The 18680-nt window shown below is 38.2% G+C and overlaps 1 protein-coding gene across 26 annotated transcripts in view; it reads left to right on the top strand.

The window, feature by feature from the left end:
* The first annotated feature begins 7291 nt into the window (after positions 1-7291).
* adgrl2a (adhesion G protein-coupled receptor L2a) overlaps positions 7292-18680 on the top strand; it is a 90042-nt gene continuing 78653 nt past the window's right edge. For 10 of the 26 annotated variants that reach the window (XM_047810320.1, XM_047810324.1, XM_047810319.1 and 7 more), the window contains exon 1: positions 7293-7914. The gene's annotated coding sequence lies outside the window, so the exon portion shown is untranslated. Of the gene's footprint in view, positions 7915-18680 lie in introns of all 26 variants that reach the window. The other 16 variants (XM_047810321.1, XM_047810338.1, XM_047810339.1 and 13 more) reach the window with 3 other exon arrangements.

Raw genomic sequence — 18680 nt, 5'->3', positions numbered from 1 at the left:
AAAGCAAAGCTAATTGTCTGAGTGTCTATGACAATCATTCACTGAGAGGTTCCATTGCCGCGTCTGCCCAAGGATTCCTCAGAAACAACGACGACGGCTGTAGATGAGAGAAAGCAAAAGAACAAGAAACAAAATTGAAGACACGTTAAAAAAAAATTAAATGCATAATCGAGACTTTTGTGTGCATGTAGAAAGGAAGGTATATTATAAATATTTCTTCACACAGACTTACAGATTTTTGAACAATTTCTCACTCAAATATTAGAGATTTAGAAAAATAACAAAAAAATCTGGATCATTTAAGTTCTGCTGATGTGACAATGACATTGTTCTACTCATCGTATCTCAACAGTAGAGCAATAGCATATTAGTTCACGGCTAAACATTCAGAGCTGCATACTCTGGAGGTAATTGTGTGCAATGATGAATAATGTAGCGAGTACCTGAAGAATATCAAGTGAGGTCAGTTGAAAGAGGACAGAACCATTCTCAAAATCAGAAGTTCTCAAGTTTGTTATTCAACCAGTGATTCATTTTATTGTATAATTCAATCCACAGACACCTTCTACAGTATAAAGCTTTATTTCTTTATCATTGTTTAACTGTCTAGAAAAATATTTCACCTATTTATTAGAGTCAGAGTGCTGTTTCTTCCAGACATTTCCACCAAACAGAGCACAAATGGTCCAAGATGATATTATTTACAGACATCTTGGTTGAGAGTTATGGGAGTTCTAATGAAACCCGTTCAATCCCTGTCGAATAGGCTAATAACTTCCAGAATTTGCTAATAAATATAACTTTGCTAGTGGTGGGTTGTGAGTTACACCACTATAACTGCATACAAAAATCACTGACCCTCTGGCTATGCTTCATAGATTCTGAGAACATTACGTTCTCATGAAGAAAATGAAAAAATTTTACAGACTTCAATTCACTTGAGCTTGGCTTCAGTTTGTAATCAGGGCTTTTACTTTAAAACAGACACTCGAAGATGCAACCAGGACTTCCTACAAATCAGAATATTCTCAGAAAGCATCAATATGACCAGAGCGAGATCATAATAACAATTGTGCATAACGTCTAAGCAGTTAATTCGACCCAATTATTGGTTGGAAAATGAGCTATTATGATATGAATGATATGTTCATGTCCATGCTTAACATATGAATCGCAAACGTCGATGGAGAGCGATAGCATTGCTTTTGCGTTTATTTCCTATATTATCTCTGTGAATTCATTTCAATATTTTATTTGCTTGACGGATAACGGAGTGCGGTTGCCCTCGATCAAATCTATGGGTGAAAGTCGGTGAGTGGTTTCATTTTGAAAGCTGTTTGGTGAAGAGAGGAATAATATACTCCAGGCAAGGCACATTTCAAAAAAGGCTGTCTACACTTCAGATTTGTGTGTGAGTGTGTTGGGTGCGGAGTATTTTGGGGGGAAGGCACACACTACGAGCATTAATATTAAGATTCTCTCAGAAATTTCTCAAGGGCTACAGAGTGATGCAATTGGACCGTTCTTCTGCTCTGCCTTTCGATTGGTGCCCTACATATGGAAGCATTCCAACCAATGAATGACAAGTGACTGATGACATCACTGGCTTTATTCTACACACTACATGCGCCTCTCGATTTCTTTTTATTTCGAGCCAAAGTAGCATTGGCATGAGCTATGTGCACACAAGAGAGCCACATTAGCGTTTGAGGAGGTTTTTCCTGCATCCTAACATTTATAAATGACATCCTCAACCTTTGAAAGAAAAAAAAAACCAAAAACGCATGCTAATTGCTCCAAATGCCAGATGCCTAGTTTGTTTATTCAGGTTAACATTTAGTTCCTGCTGGTTGTTCTGTTGCAGGAGTCCCGCTGTTTCACGCATCAGCTCCTAAACAAGCAGGCCCTCTCCAGGGGCCGAACTCAATCAAATAACATACACTGTAGCCTTACGGCAGCTTACTGAGGTACTGCCACTGAACAAGCAAGCTATATTGCTTCCAGACAACTTGAATGCACGTTTACTATGTTGTAAAACAACACTGATTTTTAAATACTCATATTTTGATGTTGTGTCATTTCATATTACGACAATATGTACAGTAGTTTCAACTAGACCTTAGGCGAAAAGAGTGGGGGAAAAAAATCATCCAAGTGCACTCCGTATTCTCATGCGGTTTCTACGGGTTAACAAAGTTTGACAGGGAAATGGGCAACGATGAGAAATGTGGATTATTTCCATTCGAAAGAGGACTCCGTTACTGCATGTAGCCGTTTGAGATTTTGTTGACAAGGGTATCTCTTGTGCACTGTGTCCATTGTAGTTTTACAAAAGCAGAATTAACATTAAAATCAGAGCGGTTGAAGGAAGGCTCTGCTGCACAGTGAGCCGTTCCTATAATCCTATCTTCCTAATGGAGTCAGTGTGAAGCCTGAGCAGCAGGGATGTCTTTTGTGGCAAAAATGAATTTCGGGCTCCAAACCATACAGAGGTCATTCTCTTTTGCTTGAGTTATATCCTCTGGCTGTGTTTACAACTGCTTGCTGGTAGGTGGTATTTTTCAGGGCAAATCTCAAATTAATCGAATGCCAGTTATCGCTCTTGCTGTGGAAACACAAACGCTTCCACTCTTGTAATTCTTTTGCTTTTAAACCTGGAGGACTAATGTCGAGACAATGACCAAAAAAATCGATATTTGCTCATGTCATTCATCAGGTATAGTAAATTAATTTTTTTTTAAATTTCAGTGAAACTGTAAGCAAGTGCTATAAAACTGCTTGTGTGGTAGATTTAAAACTGGATAAAGGTGCTGCATGTGTAAGGCCTTTGACAGGGTTCAGCACAATGGCTGAATGCCAAATATTGCTGTAGAAATGTAATTTAATGCATAAATTGCTCTGTCCGTATTACAGACGTGCATATCCTCATCCTCAGATATAGTATGTGAGCCATCACATATAGCATGTGATGAGAGGTTTTTAATTTAGCATTCATACATATTATTATACATTATGCACCAAAATCTATTCACAGCATACAATTAGTGTGTGCCTCATTTTCTGGAACTGTTAATGCAAATAAAAAAAGTGTAACAATGTAATCACAAGATTCGATTTTTGCTCCACTTACCAGAATTCTTATGAGGCCAAACAATGGTAATTAAGATTAGCATAATACTCTAAAGCTGTGTATTCATTTTGGCTATTTTATGCATTGCTGAACAGCCGCTGAATATATTTATAACAAGAATGCTTTATGGAAATAACTTATATGTATTTGGAATTGCAATCGTTAATAAGAGTCCAAAGAAGTTGTTTTAAATTAGTAGAATTAATATGAATTAATAAGAACGATGCGCTGGACAGACAGTACATTACAATTATGCTTGTGTATGAAAGAATTTTTTTGTTCCTGCTCAATTAAAAAATCAGGTCATTATGTATTTCTCCAGATTATTGACCTCTGAGGAGTGGTTCCTTTTTTTTCCCCCTCCTCTTATTATCATTTTCCTTAATTAATATAAACTTATTGATTAGCTCCTCCATTATGGCTGGAGCGAAGCGCTATTTTAGTAGCATTATATTTAACAAAGTCTATTAGTTTTTAATATAAATCCATTTTTTCCCTCTCACTTCTAATCCACTTTAGGTGTTGGATAATGAGAGTGACTTTTCTGAAATCTCATAACCCACTCGACACATTTTAGGAACTGGCTAACTGTTAGCAATGTCTCCAGCTGCATCCTGTGTTGAATCATAAGGACTGTAGACCTAATATTTTCCTTGTCAGATTCCTAAGATTGATCGATTTAATTAACAAATGTGTGGAGGTGTTCTATAATCATGTCAATTTAAAACTCTAAAGGTGGTATAAGGCTAATGTGATAGATACTTGATAATTAAGGGGGTGTTTAAGGCTATAATGCTATTCTCAAGCTTAACTTGTACCGTCTAAGCTGGATTTATAAACAGATTTTCAGGGAAGTTGTGGTTTTTCTTTTCAGTGTGTTGTATAAAAAGCACAAGGGTTTTATCGCAAAAGATATTTCCTTGTTTAAACAGATCTATTACATTGTTTAGAGAAAACATTAGGATGCTCAGCTGGCTTAATGGGGGCAATACACATTGTGGTTATAGAAAGTTTTTGAGTATAAATTCAATTTGGCTGTGTAGTTTGTTGCTGATTTCACACATGGGGTTTCACGGTAAACATAAATACATGATGTTTGGAGCACAGTTGCCAATGTCTGATTTTAGTAAGCAAATAGCAACAATGCCTTAAGCTCTCAACCCATGACCTGAAATATACCAAGCCATCTGAGACTCTTATTTTGTGTTTCACATACACATTTTAGTCCAATTATGGTTTCCAACTACCCCTGTTAAAAAAAAAAAACAGATCCTGTGGGTACATTTGAAAAGGTCCTACAAAATAAACATAGTTATGAAATGAATTGTATTTATTCTTATTGTCACAGAGCACTACAATGCTCATGTTTCACTTTTAAATGGCTAGATTTACCTTAGCTGTGAGTAAAGCAAAGTGGAGTTGCTGGCTGCTGCCTTATATTAGGGGTCACCATATATCATTCTTCTTGATTGAATACAACTAAAGCACATCTGTTTCCACTTGGCTGTCGCCGTCGCCGCATCAAGCTTTTCGAGTTCAGACTTAACATCTAGTTTTAATTACAGTGACTTTAATAACAGTTGCTAAACCATTTACCTCTGCTTGGATTTGTTTCACAGTTATTTGCCTTAGCAGATATCTGATTTCAGAAAGAGAAAGGGAGAAAAGGAGACAGACGTAGAGAGAAGAGAGAGAGAGAGAGAGAGAGAGAGAGAGAGAGAGAGAGAGAGAGAGAGAGAGAGAGAGAGAGCCTCGATCTGTTAAAGAAAATAAGGCGCACCAGGAGACATTTTCTGGAACGGCATTTGTTTGCATAGACTTTTCTCTTAACGGTCAAGATATTTGACATTTGTGTAATCCAGAAACCAATGTGGTCATAAAGGCCTCTGAATGTGAGCTTCCTCTGAGGCCTTCTATTATGATTCTGTCTCAACTAGCCCAAACAGTTGTATTTATATTATATGTGAACATTTATAGCATAATATTAAATATTTTAAAATTTCGACAGACAAAATAGGCAGACTGCTTTGATTTTTTTTTATTTGACTCATTTCTTTTTGAGTTTTTATTAGAAAACTATTAGATCGATTAAAAAAAATCAGCCATGATTATTTAAAATAAATAAATAAATAAACCAACCAATGCCAATTCAATATGAACCTGAAAAAGAAATAAAAAATAAAATAGGTGGAAAATGGAGCTCATTTAACCCGCTATAACAGAGTGTAACTGCTAACCCCAGTGCTTCAATGTTTTTCACTGACAGAGAGTTATGGAATCGGAAATCACCTAAAATTTCATTTCTTATTACATGACCGAAGTCCAGATATCGCAGGCTATTTAGGTTCCAGGAATATTTTATATTAGAACTATTAGTGAAAAGGACCCTACAGAATAGAAATACCCATTAGAATTTTATTACAAAACACTATTGATTAATAATGTTATGCATACTAATTTTAATATAAAAGCTATGTGATACTGAATACTGAAAGAATAAAACCATTTCTGTGCAGTATCTGAGGTTAAAATTATGGCTTAGATATAAAATATTCATATTACATGTATGAAAATACGTATACACAATAAATAGATTTCATATACATATAAGTGTATATACATTTAAAATAAAATAAACATTGAAGTGTCTGAACACGAATTAACATGTCATCTTAAACCTGGATTAAGGTGTCGGCATCCCTGCTGCAAAGTGGCCAATAAATCTTGATGAAAATGAAAAAGTCTATAGACATCTCGTTTTTTTATTCCGTGTTTACGGCTGTGGCCATATTCCACAAGAGGATTTAAACCTGAATTCAATCAAAGTTGCTCTAAATCCTGCATTAACCTGGGAAACCAGCCCTAGAAGAAAAACACTCTAAACAAAGTTAAATAATTGCAGAAACATTCTCCTTGCGATGTTGCTGAAGAAGTATTCAACCATTGTAATTCAATAAATTAAAATAAAAAAAAAAACCTTTTAAAGTCTTAGTCTTACATAACTTGATAGAGATATAATTGATTAGTAAGGCCATTAATTACTCTAATGGTTGTCATTCACTTAATGGAGATTCATTGTTCACATGATGACACCTATGATACTATATAATATCACAGATACCTGTTCTTACTTAGAGACCCAGTAAGAGCCTATAAAAATTTCTATTACGGTATTTAACCCTTCCTGGGATCGTCTGTCTCAGAACGCTCCACATATGTTTTTACGCTAATACTAATGCATACTCATCACTTCTGCTTGGAGAAAGAATGAATATTTGCCATGGTGTGACCTTTGTTCCATCTGTTTTCTCTTTTGTTCCCTGAAAACCGATCGATTATTATGTAAAATTATGCTTACAAAAACACCAGCGTGCCCGTCACATCCTCCAGCTTTCACCTGGGAAGTGTGACTCAAATTTATATTTCTCCTGAGTGGTTAGCAGGCCTGCAATATTAAAGCCAGGTGTAGAAAAGCATTCGGTTTAACCATATTTCAGGTGCCATTTTCTCCAGGTCTGGATCGTGTGCGCCATTGAAAGAACTGTTCACTGTGCTGTGGCCTCTTTTTTATATAAGACAAGCAGTATCATTGTGGAAAGCCAGACACATCGAATAATGGAGTCTTTTCGTTTTGAAAACGCAAAACTTTACTTGATAGAGATAAGCACTAGCTTTTGTCTCTCACCATTTGGCCTGATGCAACACCGCATGGCTCCGGCTTTCCAATTTCTCATTGAGGTCAAGATAAAATCCACACGTTTTCTGCCTTATATTTTAATTGTGTGCTAGAGTTACAGCAGGAAAAATGGCTGCGGTCGTTGGCTGAATAGAGTACACTGCCTACTGTGAGAGCGATCGAGTCCCCCAAACAACACCCCCTTCTCCTCCAGACACACATCCACCATGTTAGCATGAAGAGCCATATTAGTGGGTCAAATGGAGAGGAAAATCTACGCCAAAAGTGGTGTGGATAATCTGTTTTGCCTTAAAGACACATAGATTTTTTTATTTTTTATTTTTGCTAAAAACAGCAAACTCTCACTCCGGCTCTGTTTGTGTTGCTTTTGTACTTTTTGGCCCTTAGAGAAATCGACTGAAAAAAAAAATCCTGTTCCGTCCGGTCTGTAAATCCACTTCAGGTTTTCGTTCCAACTTGCCTGTCTCGCGCAGCATCCGGCGCGCACCCCACTCTGTGCGCGTGTGAATGAGTGTGCGTGTATATGTGTGTGTGCGTGTGTGTAAGTGCGTGCGTGCGCGCGCGCGAGCTCTGCCTTCCTCACCTTTTCGGAAAGCAGCTCTAACCGCGACGGCAGCCGAACGGCAGGAATTCACTGCGAATAAAAGCCGTTGTGACTGACGCACATCACGGAGGAGCCGGTTCACTCCACACGCCGGGCTTTGCCTTGGTTTTTGTTTGTTTTATTGTTTTTTTAATACACTTATCCCCACACACACACACACACACACACACACACGGTCTTATTCTTTTACTGCGTGTGTTTAACCACAGTTGCAGTAGAGGACAGGTTACCGGTGCTGCCCCAACCCGCCCTCCCGCCCCCCACTTGTCCGCATCTTTCTCCAGACTTTCAGAAGAGCGACAAGTCAGAAGCGACTCCGGCGTCTTTACACGGACGAGTCGGAGAGCGCTCGCGTGCGCGCGGGTCTCACGGTACTCTTATCTGAGCAATGCGCCGCATCCTCGCGTTTCTTCTTACCGGAGAAGCTCCTACTGAAAGCCTCCCCTGTCCGCTCCGACACACGCTTCTGAAACTCACCCGCAGGTAAGAGTCTCTACGTGTTTTGGGTCTTTAACGCCGTGTGTTACACCGCTTTTTTCTGGCGTCTCCGAGTTCGGCACGAGCGCAAACTTTTCAGTCCAAGTGAACGCGCGAGCGCTGTTTTATTTACATACACTCACACACACACACACACACTCTCTCTCTCTCTCTCTCTCACACACACACAGTTTAGAAGTTTGGGTCACACAGCACAAACTAATCGGTGTAAATGTTTCTAGTTTAAAATATAACTAATAATAATAGTAATAATAATAATAATAATAATAATAATAATAACAGAGTTCATGTTTACATTTTTCTAACCCTAATCCCGGCTGTGTTTGGGGGTATTTAAAAGGGGTAGTTTCGTGGCTAATTGAGAAACGTCTAATGAAAACACAAGCAGATGTGGATGGATTTATTCCGTCTCGCGCTATAACGAGAGGATGAATGGAAACTATTAGCGCGTGCGGCGCGTGCGCGTGGACCTTCTGGAGCCGTTGGTTTTTAAATTATATTTACGTTTATTTATGTAAATCTGCTGCTTATTCGTTACGTGGTGTTTTGCCCTGGTGCAGATTCGGTATAAAAAACAAACACACACACACACACGTTTGGAGTTATTTACTTATTTATTTATAAAATGAAATGAAACTCTGAATTAATTTAATCTAAAGACGTTTTTTAAATAAAAAGGTTTTAAACTATAAACCGGAACAAATCAAGTTGGTTACAAACACTAGCAACATAATACAAGTAACATTTAAATATAGAAACGTGTTCAGTATTAAATCAAAGCAGATATTCATACGAAATTAAAGATTTAACTGTTTTTTTAATACATTGATTATTATGACCAACTTGTTTCACTGCATTATAGAGTTCACACACACACACACACACACACACACACACACACACACACACACACACACACACACACACACAAGGACACACTACACCATGCACTATCAGTGAAATGCATTAAAAGTTGGCAATGTTGACCTTCGGGGTTCGATACATGGCATGACTTCAAGCCCAAATTCATTCTCTGTAGTCTAGACAGCATACTGAGTGAACATGTCTGTGTCTGTCTCTCACTCAGCACTGTGGCTAACAGGGGGCCAAAAGTTTTTCATTCTTTTCATTTAATTTTTTTTTTTTTTTTTTGCTGCAGGTAAATGTAGTTATTTGCTTTTAGTGAACCTACGTAAAAGGAAGAGAGCCGGAGTAAAACGGTCCACATTTCATCTTCTGCAAAAGCCAATTAGACAAATAAGCTTATTGTCAACCCAGGCATGATTATTAATTGGTAATAGACTTGGAAATGTCTTGCGTCATAGCAATATGTTTGTATTTGCTGTACACTTAAGTGTCACCCCGTGCCATCGGTGGCGGATATATATTTTTTAAAAACGTAATGTTTCGTGCCGCTTGTATTTCACACCACTTGGCATTTTAGAGCCATGGTCTGGCCTCCCAAAAATGTTTTCAATTCATGCACGTGTGAATGCGGCCTGTTTGAAGCCGTAACATTAGCATTTCAAAGTGGCTCCTGTGCGTTTCAATAGGAGACGCTCCAGTCCTGTGCCCTTTAGTTTTAGCGGGCCCTGTGGAGCGGGTGGGTTAGGAGGCGTGCGCTCCACTTTCTCCCTTTCTTTGTGTTTCTGTGTGAAAACACTGTCCCATCCTGTTCGCTTCAGAGGAAAACTCTCACGGGCGTTCTCCTTTTCCTTTGAACTATCAGTAAGTTCTGCACACGTTGTCAAGGCAAGCAAAATAATTTATGAGCTGCATAAACAGTCGTCAGACAACATTTAACACACACGCGTTCGGTTTGGCGTTTGTGTAAATATGGCTTTCAGCATGCAACAACAATGTTATAATTTGTTAGAAAATGACCTGCCATTTTAACGAAAGGTTTTCTGCTCTGTGTTTTGAATGTTTGGGTATTTTGTTCTGACGCAGTGATCCAGAATCTAATAACTGCATCATTGTGACCATCTGCTACTGAGAAATTGCTGTTTTTCTTTTTCTAAAAGGCCTGTTGCCACTTTTCGCATCATTGTTTCACTAGCATTTACATTGGAGGGGATCAGTGAAGTTGTTGGATGTGATTATTGACACTGTGCTTTCCTGTAATACTATATTGTTATCTGTCGAGGGCATGGAGTGTTTTTTCTCCTCTCTGCAAATGCATAGGTGGAAACATAAAAAAAAACACAGTGCAATAATACCTATATGCTTCAGAGCCACAGCTTTTAGTGCACACTGAAAGCGAATATTCGGCTACAATCTAACAAAGAAAAGCATATAGATACATAAAGAGGAGAAATATTGTTTTGGTTGACAGTAAGGATGTGGGTTTACTCACAAAAAGTGAAAATGTTGTTCTGTCTAACATTTGCATTGGCAGTCCAAAAAAGCTGTAATTGGTGTATGCTGCTGATTTCATGACCATGAGCTCAATTTCTCCTTTAATATACACACATGTTAGCGTAGTAGCGAGTGAAAGTCGTACCATGTGAAATGAAATATGTGTATGAGTGGTGCTTCACCCGACTCTCTCGTAACCCTGGCCTTTCACTGCTCAAGTAAAGAGAGGGCGCAAGTGATCAAGCAGGAAAGGGAATAGCCTATACGCAGAAGTGGAGAAAAAGTGATTATACATAATCAATGCCGTTTCCTTACAGCTGAGCCACGCACGGCGCAATGTAATAATCTCAGATCAGACCGTTTCGTCCCCCAGTTTTACTCAGCCATGTGTTTGCACAGCGTTTCAAATCCATGCTGTGCTAAAGACTACTTATGGTTTTAAAGAAAATAAACAAGGTACAAATATTGTATTTTATGGGACATGCTTCAGACTGGGGCCTTTGCTGGCTTTTTTACAGCAGGGTTTATTTTTATGATTGCTAATCACTCATTTTAAGTTTGAACACTCAGGACCTGGCAGCGGCCTTTATGCTATTTTTTTTAATATATTTTTTTCTTCAAAGCATTTCCCATCTTGCCAGCTCATCTAGTGGCTTCCCAAACAGAAGAGAAACAGAGGCTCATGCCCTGCTGCTTTAATTAGCTTGAGGAGCAGTACAGATGAGAACAGATATAAAATCAAAGAACAGTGTGTGTCTGTGTTACAGTCAGCTGGGGGAAAAAACCTTAAATATATATATAAAGTTTATAATACGTACAGTATTTATGTATCACAAATATAAATGTGAATCTAATTTATTTCTATTATTATTATTATTATTATTATTATTATTATTATTATTATTATTATTATTGTATTTTTTCCACATTTATGTTGGGATCATTGTGCATACTGTATATCATTTCTTTTTTGGTTTTAAGTCAGAGATTAAACGCATTAATCTTCCGACTCGGTGCTGATTTTTATTTAAATGCAAATGAAATACACAATGACGTTCCCTTCTGTGAATTTGCAGTGACATCATGACAACTTTCTGTCTCGTCGTTTCTAAGCAAAATTAGAAAGCAAGGGGAAAAAAATCAATTCTTCTGTCATGGAAGAGAAGCAAGACGTTGAAGTAAACACTGGCTGTGGTGGCCAGACTACAACAGCACAGGTGGAGAGAGAGAGAGAGAGAGAGAGAGAGAGAGAGAGAGAGAGAGAGAGAGAGAGAGAGAGAGAGAGAGAGAGAGAAGGGGGGTGTAGGGGGGTGTAGGATGGAAAGGGAGGGAGAGAACGAGAATGAAGGAGGGAGAGAGGGAGAGGGAGGCTGGGGTGGCAGTGAGAATTTGCAGACAGCTGCCAGGGAGAAGGGGCTGTGTCTCTACCGGCTTTCACCACAGCGCATCGCATCCACACTTAAAAGCCCCATTTTCAACGAGACAGACCTGTTATTTCAGGATGGTGAGGTGAGATGGGCTGCAGCGTAATTTCCCCCCGCAAAGCTGTCCTTGACAGGTGTGAGAAAAAAGTAGGATAGAATGGAAAGAAAATGTAGGCTCCATACAGCTTTTGAAGTTTTGTATTATTGCTAGCGGGTCTATAAATTTTTATCGGAAAAGTTCTGAGAGAATAGAAAATAGCAGCTTGTAATTGGTAAAAATTTTTGCTTGGCACCCTTCATCAAGAGCTGGTTTCATTTTAAACTGGCTTTGCACAAAAAGACTTTTCGTCAGTGGCTGCCGTGACTGTTCATTATGACTGCAATGGCTGATCCTCCTGCTTGGTTCCTTTAGCACTTGTCTTGAACTATTTTGATTAGCGCTGCTGATGGAGACCCTGTCCAGTTAAATTCACCTTGCCATACAGCATTGCTTAATCCTCCGTTTATCCGAAAGCTCATGCTCTCGGTAGATAAGGCTCCTGCAAATGAGTAATCCAAGCTGTGGGAAAAGGTCTGAGCTGCGCATTGGGCACGGGCCTTGCATTCTTGGAAGCAACACCAATATTAGTAAAGGGTTTAGACAAATTTTAGCAAGTCTTTATTAAACCTTAAGTTCCTGTGATTACTAAATGAAAATGTAAATCATCCTGCATGCAAAAAGTGTTCTGTGTAGGCATTCACATTTGTGGAAGTGCTCAGGATGTGAGTGTTTGCCGCTTCATCGGAGTACTTTAATTTCAACGCTAATAAGGCATACTTGAAGCTTGCATTCTTTTCAATTTTGATGAGCAGCTTATATGATGCGTTTGCATGGTATAATGAAGGAATGAAAGAAAGACGAGCATGCTGTATCTTCTGTGAGGTTTAAGTTTTCAGTTTTTTCAGTGGTGCTAGCTATACTGTGGATCCAGAGCTCTTTCAGTGTGAAGCTGAGCCTTTATTTTTTAATGAAATAGTTCAACACGCTAAAATTCACTTAGTTTTAGCTTTTATTCTGACTGCATAGTAAAGCCAGTTCTGAGCCTTTACAGATCAGTATAGTGATAACCTCTACATGTTTGGCTTTATTTCCTTGACAGCTTAACTGTAATGTGAATTTTATAAATAACTTTTATATATAGTTCAATGTTCACTTAGTTTTAGCTTTTAGTCTATATATATACTGTGTGTATATATATATATGGTGTTGTGTGCCTTGTACCCCAAGTTGTGAGACCCTGTGTAGGATCAACGGTTTAGAAAAAGAACGGATGTTTAATATGCAGAATGGTTTATTTCAATAGAAATAATTGGAAAGCTTAATATAAGAAATACATGTTAAGCTCTCTCTAACGGTTTCATCCCACTGCAGCAGAGAGTCCATTATACATATTCAAGGCATGTAGAAGAGACTCTGCTTCATTTTTAATTATTTCATTATACATCCAGCACTACTAGCAAACATAGCATGTTCTTTGAAGCTCTGCTCCTCTTCATGTGCTATGTTTCCCGAATGCAGTCTGTGAGTGTTTGGGTAATTAGTATTTCTGAAACGTACAGGTTGAATTACAGTAGCACTGTCCTTAAAGTCTAGAAGATTCTGCTTGTGAAGTAATTTTAATTTCCTTTGTTTATAGATTTAGATTCTCCTATAATTCAGATTGCAGATCAAACTTGATATCAACACGTGCATGTATTGTTTCTGTTTTTACTAAACAAGTACAATGTTGTCTATATTTCCCCCTTTTTTTTTTACTTTGCTTTTAAATTTTGCAGTGGTATAAATAATTTGTTGTGCTTATTTTTTTTAACGTTTGAATATCTCAAATCTAGAATTTGCTTTAGTAATAAATAATAAAATAAAAGCGGTAGATTTCACAAATTATTTTTAAAAAAAAAGCTATTTGTGGGATGAATTTCTGTAGGAAGTGTAACCTTTTCTACAACTGTGTTAATATAATATATCATTTTATTAGCCTTTTAAGTTGACTTTTTAGCTGTGGTGGGAGATTTTTTTTTAGAAGGGCTTTTGTGGTAATCCTGGACAGCCCGGGGACAGCGCTAAAACGCAGTTAACAGAGCAGCAACGGTCAGCCCTAATAGTCGTGTTGTTGATCTTACCGACCCATAAGACACTTCACTCTGCAGGGACAGGACACCTGTGCCAACAACGGAGCCTTCTGTTTACTTTCATTCACCTCTCACCAAGATGGCCAGGTGTTGATAACTACAGTAGCTGCTATTACCTTTTGTGTAATTTTATTATGAGCAAGTTTGGGTTTCTGAAACATTCTTTCTCGCGGGCCTAGGGGCAAACCTCAGCAAAGCAAACAGTAAATGTTTTTATTGCGTACGCATCAGCATCAGACACTGATCTTAGAGAACCAGCATGAGCACGCCTCTTTCTGAAAGGCCAAGAACAAATCTAGTGTTAACTTTCATGACACAATAATTGCATGTTCCTTTCTGATTAGATAATAAGGAGTTTGTACAAACATCATAGGGACATTTCTAATGATCAGGTCAGGCAGAGCAATTGCACTTTACACACGATAGAAGAATTTAATTCCAGCAAATAACTCTACGTCACTCTCGGCTAATTGTGTCAAAAGAAGAGTCATTACTCCTCAGCAGAGTGCTGATCTTTCTGATAAGGACGTGTTCCGCATGTTGCACGTCCTGTCAGGCTTAACCTCCGCGTTTGACGCCATTCTGCGGAGAAACCACGTCTAATATTTATTGCTCATATTGTAGCAAGGCCAAGATTTATATTTACATGATTTTTCTCAGTGAGGCTGATTTATAAGCACAGACATGTGGGTAAGCTGGCTCAGGCAAGCTGCATTGTCTAGTGCAAGGCTATAAAGGGCTTGCAATGAATGGCCCGGGCTAGGATTCTCATCTTGACCACAGTGCAAGTGATCACAAACCGGACAACTGCCATTTCTGCACCTGCTGTTGTTCTCTTGGCAAGAGATCCTGCCCTTCTGGCAGAACGATCCGGGCAGGGCACCAAGCACCCTGGCCACTCGTAGGCATTTCTAAGAGGAAAGCACTAGGTTGTAGAAGACAGAGCGGTATTCCAAATAGAGCCGTTTAATTCAGCCTGCCACCCCTGACGTGAAACCTGCTCCCATTTGAGATGGACTGGAACATCTACTGCCAAGTATGGGATTAATCATAAACTGACAAGCACAAGCGTAGTAAGAATAGACCTTACACGGCCGTCATCGACTCCAAGTCGCATGCTGCCCCCCCTGCATGTAACTTAAGAGGTCCAATAAGTGAGAGGTGCGATTAACCTTACCGACCATGATGGCAGGAGATGAAAAGCCATCTCGGCAGCCAGGCTATTTCACAGCTTGTACCGGGCGACTACAAGAACTTGGTGCATTTCTTATCCAAGATGCTCTCCTTAATTGGTGCACGTGTACAGTTGAGGTGACACAAACTAAAAATGTAACACGTAAAATGTATATAGAAACCAAATCAAAGGCTTTAAAAAGCAATCACATTCTCCTGCCCTTGGTGCCAAATGTAATCGAGTTAGCTAAAACCATCTGCTGTTTCTTTGGGTGACAAACTTCTTACTCCACCTGAAAGTGCTCCGAGCTATTTTTAACCCCGGATTTGTCACGAAGCAGAAACCATGCAGAAATGATCTCTTTTACTTTTACATGAATTTTTAATCATTTTAATTTTAGTCAAATGCCATGATTGAAATCTCTACATGCTTTGAAATCGGAATTAAAAAGCAAGACGAAGTAAGGGTAGATTATTGTGTCACAACAGAACTTAAAAAAACAAACAAACATAAAAACCATTTCAGAGATTGATCAAAACTTTTGAATGGATCCCTCTGTTTTTATTGATGTGCTTGGTCTATCAATTAGTCCTTTATATTGTTCAATCAAAGTTTCAAAAGGTTTATTTCTTCTCTAATCATTCTGGGAGAAGTTAAATTACTCCAGACGAGCTTTCTTTGGTCATGGTGATGTTTCTCTTGAGAGCGTCTGACAGTCAGCAGCGGTCCAGACAAAGATGAAGGGGATCGCGTCCTCTCAGACTTCCCATCAGTATTCAGCGCCGGTACGTCCTGAAATCCTTTAAGCCTTCTGACTTGGGGTGTTTTGTGTTTCTCAACATGTCTAATGGATATTTGTCATTGAATTTTGAACCATGTTGTGCTACCAAAGGACCTCAATATGTTTCCTTAAAGTCTTCTCGTGATATATAAAGTAAATCTGCTTTATTCATATCTTTCAAGAGTAAAAGCTTTTTTTAATTTCATAGAAAGTGCAGATTTTTACTACAGTGGCAAAAACTACACTAGTGATTTGTGGGACATGAGAATCAAGGGCTTCTCCAAATTTGTAGGTTCAACTGGGGGATGACCTGCTGTGTAAAGTGCAGACAGAGCCATGAAGCCAACCTGAAACACAGGAAGTCTGGATAATGTTTGACTTAAACAGTCTAGTGCTCTGAATATTTGATTAGTGGCCCGGACAATTGACTACCATACGATTTTGACTGTGTAAAGGTTCCCTTTAAATTTCCCTTTTATTCGATAAAGTGAGACAAAGAATTGCCGTACATTCACTCATAAAATCTATTTTAAGAATTTTCAAAATTCTTAAAACATTCTTATATGTTTTATTCACATGATTTCAGTGGTATAGTTGTAGTGGCAGTGCAATTGTGCTTTGTTTTACCACCTTTTGCTTATAACAATTTTTTTGTCATAATAAATATATCATTTTCTAGTACAAAGATAAAATCCTTATGTTGACAAAAAAAATAATTTTTTTTTTTTTTGCTGTGCTGGTGTCTATTTTTCTTTAAAATATATTTTCTATATATTATATGTATATATTTATATTCTCTGACATCATCCTCATGAAACATTATGTGCATGTGCAAAAGCTGAAAATTCAGTTTTTAAAATATTCGTCTGAAAACACGTAAAGGAAAGTTTCAGAGGAATACGTCACTTATTTTAGTCAGTTGCTAGAAACTGTCATTACATTAGAAACACACTCGTTCATTTATAAGCAAGTGCTCATTTATTTCATTTAAGTTTTATTTTTTTTGCACAGTTCATACTATACCTAAATCATCCTCAATGCCATGTGCCAGACATGTTTTTTTGCTCATTGCGTCTGAGTGCCAGTTTCTGATGATGTTTTCATCAGTCATTACCCGGAGCTGATTAAGCAGTGAGCCTGGCCTGCGTTGGCAGGAGACAGCTCCAAATCCGAGCTCAGCAGACCCTCGGGCTGCCCAACGTAGTCCGGTCTCTGAGCCGAGCCACTTAGCCGCATTTCCGTCTGTCTTTTTTCTGTTGCGCCATGATAAGATCTCTCTGGAATGTTTCTCCCAGCTCCCGAGGTCCCTTGGTTGTGTGTCTGGTTACTTTAGTGCAATTAAGGGAGAGATGGAAACACGCTCGATAGCATCTGAGAGAAACACGGCTTTGTACCCAAACTGCACGTGTATGGTGGCATGTACGTTATAATTATTTACAGAACCTAATAAAATTTGACATTGTGCCCAGGAAATACAGTCAACCTGGGATTCTTCTCGTCTGTGTTTTTATAAGATGATGTTGAATGTTTGTTTTTACAATCGGACATGCTACCGAGTGGTGTCGTTTTTTTTTCTTTTTCTTTTTCTTGAGATGGCTCCATCTAAGCAATTACCTTAGCTAAACCCATATTAGTCTTAGAATTGGATAATCTTGTATTGCCAGAGCTTAATGCATTCTGCTGCTCCAAAATGGCTTCTTGTCCTCAGTAACATTCATGTATGCCTTAGATTTTAGCTTTGGACAAACAAAGAAGTAGGCATTCCCTCCTTCTAAATGCCACAACACACAGTTCTGTCATAATTACACAAAACTGGAATAACTATACACTTCATTATCTAAGAAAAACTTTTAGGAATAACCCGCATCAGTAATTTATCTACACATGCAGTAGAGCTTCAAATAACACTTATTTGGATAATTGGATCTATTTGGATAATTGATTAATCCAGAGTTTTTTTTTTAAATTATTATTAATTCATTGATAATGTGATTATTTTAAAATCCACTTAATTTAATTCAACTAATACTACTACAGAACTGTTACCTGGGCCTAATTAAATAACAGCTCACTAACTGCAGTACATCATTACTGAGATTTATTAGATAATCTGAAACAGCTTGAATATTATCAAGAGCTTATTACAACCAAATAACACACAGACTAACTTAAGATGATGTTATTCTGAACATTTCCCTTTCAGTTCCACACACTTTTAACTGTCTGTCTTTTCTGCATTTTAAGCCCTGCTTTTTACCGTTCAGACAAGACAAATCCAAAATAAAGTAAGAATAAATATTTGCTGAGTCTTGGGCTAACTGTAGCACGCTAATGCTAATATTTTTTTTTTGCTCGCCATGTGCCTGAGGTGAAAGATTTTCAGCGCATGGAACTGACTCCCAAGTTTTGTAGATGACTTTTAATTTTCTTTCAGTGAATCAATTCTTTTTGGGAACACCGCAGACGTGAACCGAAAGCGGGACTCGTAGAGTTCACACACAATAGCCATTCAAAATATACATTAAATATGCTGAGAGAATTAAACAGCGTAGTGTTTGTCAAGAACACAATGCTGATTCCAAAAGTTATAGCTACTCCTCTGACCATATACCTCCATTCAGGCACATGCTTCACAGAAAAAGTCACTTTTATACAATCATCAATAAGACCGCCATAGTCGAGTCGACCCAGTACTGATACACTACTGACCTTTTGTCATTATTGACTTCTATTGTAAATTTATGACAATAAATATAGCTGCTGGATAAAGCTGTGATTCAACCAGGGACACTTCACTTTTTCTCACATTCTCTCAAACAAATGATTTAAAAAATATATATTGCAC

This window comes from Tachysurus fulvidraco, chromosome 2 (assembly GCF_022655615.1).
Source record: "Tachysurus fulvidraco isolate hzauxx_2018 chromosome 2, HZAU_PFXX_2.0, whole genome shotgun sequence".
NCBI lineage: Eukaryota > Metazoa > Chordata > Actinopteri > Siluriformes > Bagridae > Tachysurus > Tachysurus fulvidraco.
Note: the sequence above shows the minus strand (reverse complement) of the source record. Positions and strands in the feature narration are given on the sequence as shown.